Source organism: Bombina bombina, chromosome 2, assembly GCF_027579735.1.
Source record: "Bombina bombina isolate aBomBom1 chromosome 2, aBomBom1.pri, whole genome shotgun sequence".
NCBI classification, from domain to species: domain Eukaryota; kingdom Metazoa; phylum Chordata; class Amphibia; order Anura; family Bombinatoridae; genus Bombina; species Bombina bombina.
This window is the reverse complement of record NC_069500.1, coordinates 545,300,541-545,304,100: the sequence shown is the minus strand read 5'-3', so window position 1 is coordinate 545,304,100 and position 3,560 is coordinate 545,300,541. Positions and strand designations below refer to the sequence as shown.

General features: G+C 32.6%; 1 long non-coding RNA gene across 1 annotated transcript; it reads right to left on the bottom strand.

The window, feature by feature from the left end:
* Positions 1-1,431: 1,431 nt before the first annotated feature.
* LOC128647896 (uncharacterized) lies at positions 1,432-2,025 on the bottom strand. Its single transcript, XR_008400447.1, has 3 exons — positions 1,878-2,025; positions 1,735-1,791; positions 1,432-1,581 (listed from the first exon to the last, which is right to left on the bottom strand). It is a non-coding gene; the product is annotated as an uncharacterized LOC128647896 (long non-coding RNA).
* Positions 2,026-3,560: the final 1,535 nt, after the last annotated feature.

The following is a 3,560-nucleotide window of genomic DNA, read 5'->3' as shown; positions in this document are numbered from 1 at the left end:
TTCTACAGAAGGTATATTTCATATATTTTGTACCATTAGCATTTTTCAACTTACAATTTTTTATATTGAATTCCTTATTAATCTTTCATAGATAGTGACAATGAAGCAAATAATGCTCCTGAAAGGATGTCATTCACTTCACCCTCAATTCAACTAGGTAATTGTTTATTAATTTTTTGATTTACTACATTATAGCTTATAGTCAAATCAATACCAAAATATATACCTCGATTTTTAAATATATATTTCAGATGCAAGTAGTGAGAAAAACTCAACCAATATTTCTGATATTGATAACGACTGGGACATATCTATGGTTTCTAAATCTACACAGACAAGTACATCTATGGATAATACCGCCTCTAACCAAAATGGTAATACAATTTTGTTACCTGCTTATTAATAATCTGTTTTTATTTTAAACATGTTCTCATAATCCTTTATTTATTTTCTAATTTTTGTCCCTTCTCTAGATTCCAGTGTACCAGTTGTATCACAAGTTCAATCCTCTGTCTGTGAAGATATTAAACAAATAATGGATACTATAAATAATTTAAATACACAGGTTCAGAATCTCTACAATACTTATGTAGTGGAAAACAGATAATCAATGATTACATTTTAAATACAAAAAATGTTTGTTTTTTTTATTATTTTTTATTTGAGGCCACTAAAATTGTCATATTTTGGTATTTTAAAAAGTTTATTCAAAACCCCCCAAAAATACTGTATTGGCAGTGAGCAATTTTTTTTATAATGCCATTGTGATTCAATTTTGTTAATATTTTGGATGTAATAAAAATTATTATTGTTTCACTTAGATTTGTCTGTGTGTACAATAAATTTTAAACCTTTAAATGATTTTAACTAAATTTAAAAAAGAAAAAAGAAAATTAAATAAAAACAGGATAAACTTTAATAAAACTATGTACAAATAACAATATATTCTTCATCAACAAAAAACAATAATAATAACTTTAAAATTGTCCATAACAATGCACTAATTAAACCGTGGTCTTTTTGGATCTGGCGACTCTTGGCTCTGATGTCTATCTCTAATTAATTCTAACAAAGTTTGCATAGTGTTTTGAGCCATTCGCATGTTGTTTTCAGCTATTGTCAAGGCCCTGTTTATATGTAGGTTCCTTTCCCTGTCCATTTCTCTTTGCCATTGAAAGATTTCACGGTCCAGTTCCAACCGTTGCTGGCTATAATTGTCAAATCTTTCTAAATGTCCAGACAAAATTTCCTGGACCTGTCTACTGTCTGCTCTATATCCTCTGGCAAGATTTAACATTTCGTTAAGACCTGCATCTTCCAAAGGTGCCTGCTCTTGGACAATAGCTTGTGGTTGTTCCAATGGTTCAAATCCCTGTGCTTGAACTCCATGATCAGGTGGTGAATTTGTATTTTCCTCATCACTACGGGGATTTATAACAGGCTCATGTATATCCAAATCCTTATCTTGTGCCATCTGTGTTAGGTCAGGAGTCAGGCTTCCACTTTCTGGTGATCTACCCTCTGGTGCTGGAACAAGATTCAGAATCACCTCTCTTGATGAATCATCCTCCTCAGCGATATCTAAAAAAAAAAAAAACAATTTAGCATTAATTTAAAAAAAAAAGATGCAGATCGAAATTTATTCCAACATTAATGGTTAGAGAGGTGACTATACAAGAGAAATCAAAATTATTTGTCTTGTCATCCTATATTTACTTTAAAAAAGTAACTTACCATCGAAAAGTGGTGCTGATTCGGTCACCATGGCTCTGAAGAGACGTCCAACATCTGCTGTAAAAATTAAAAATAAACATTAATATCTAATTTATAAACAAAAATTTAGAAGGTGTATATATAAGTGGTTTAAAGATACATACCAGAGCTTCTTCCAACAGCTGTATCTGGTGTACTGCTCCTTACATCTGGAATAGTATCTGCAGACGATAGGCTGTGGCTGGTATTTGTAGTTGACCGTAAATATTGCCCATGTTGTTGTTGTCTTACGTTCAGAGGCTGAGAAGTTGAAGGACGTGGTCTCTCTGATGAAGAGGTAGATGGGCTATGGACAGATGCCGAGGTTGACGCTCTAACTGAACCACCTAGGAGTTAGTAAATACAAATTGAAATTAATACAATCAATAAAATTAAACGTTTATGTGCAATTTATGAAATGCTAATTAAAAGTTAAATGTACTCCCATTATAACATTTTCTACCTATGATTTGTATCTTGCTTTAATATACACAAATTAAAAGGTCTCTAAAAACATCTTTCTCAAATGATTCCAATAGAGAATACATTAAAAAAGAAATTACTATTTACTACTATTGTCTATTTTGCTTCATTCTTTAGTTCTCCTTTGTTGAAGAAATAGCAGCTAACGAGTATTTCAATATCAATATATGTTATTCAACAAAGAATATATACAAAATAAAGCAATTTAGATAATGAAAAACAAAAAAAGGTGGGTTAAAATTGCATGCCATTTCAAAATCAAACATTTGAGTTTCATTTTACTGTGCCATGTAGGCCTTATTTTTTAAAATACATTAAGCAATAGGAAAAAAAATTGGAGTATATTAGATAATTGAAAATGTTTTTCATGCTCCATCATGAATGCTTTATTTTTCGTTCACTGGAACTTTAAAAAAATAGATACTGAGAGAAGTAATGTAATTCACAAATCTATTTTAAAGGAACGGTAAACCAGAAATTGTACAATCAAGATTCCGTTAACAGAATCCAATTTAGAAAAACATGAACGTAAGAGAAACAATTTTGGAGCAGACAAGTAAACAATATAAATATTAATTTATAAATTATAATTACCACGAATATCACTATCACAGTCATCGGTTATGCCCTCAATGACCTCCGAGCCAAGCCTCTGTAAAACTTTTCTTTCAAAGTCTGTCAAATCTGCGACATAAGGTTGTCCGCCTCCAGTACCTCGAGCATATTGCCTTTCTTTAGCAATTTTGGATTTTGTTTGACACTTGATATTGTTGAACCTTTTTTTGCAGGACTCGATATCTTTTTTAGTGGGTCCTTGAGCACTCACTGCGTCACTAATTTTTCTTTGGCAATTTTGGATTTTGTTTGACACTTGATATTGTTGAACCTTTTTTGCAGGACTCGATATCTTTTTTAGTGGGTCCTTGAGCACTCACTGCGTCACTAATTTTCTCCCAAATAATCTTCTTACGAGCGCCTGGGGTTTGCTTGACTCGACTACCATAAATATTGTCATAATATTCGAGTACTAGATCAACAAGTACAACATTCTGTTGATGCGAGAAGTTAGGGTTGCGAGTCTTCTTAGAAGTAGCAGAATCTCCGGAGCAAGCCATCTTGTCAAAGTGAATACCGAAAAGTAAATAAACAATATTCTAAGATTTCTGGGAAAATGCACATTCTTATACATGTCAGCAGCCAGACGTTGCCGCTTGTCTGACGATTGTGACACCTAGATCGTCACGTGGGTAAAGAACTAAACCAATCAGGTCGCAGACTGCTTCTTAACTTTGCTCTTTCGCGCCGAACGAAGCTTCAAAGTTATC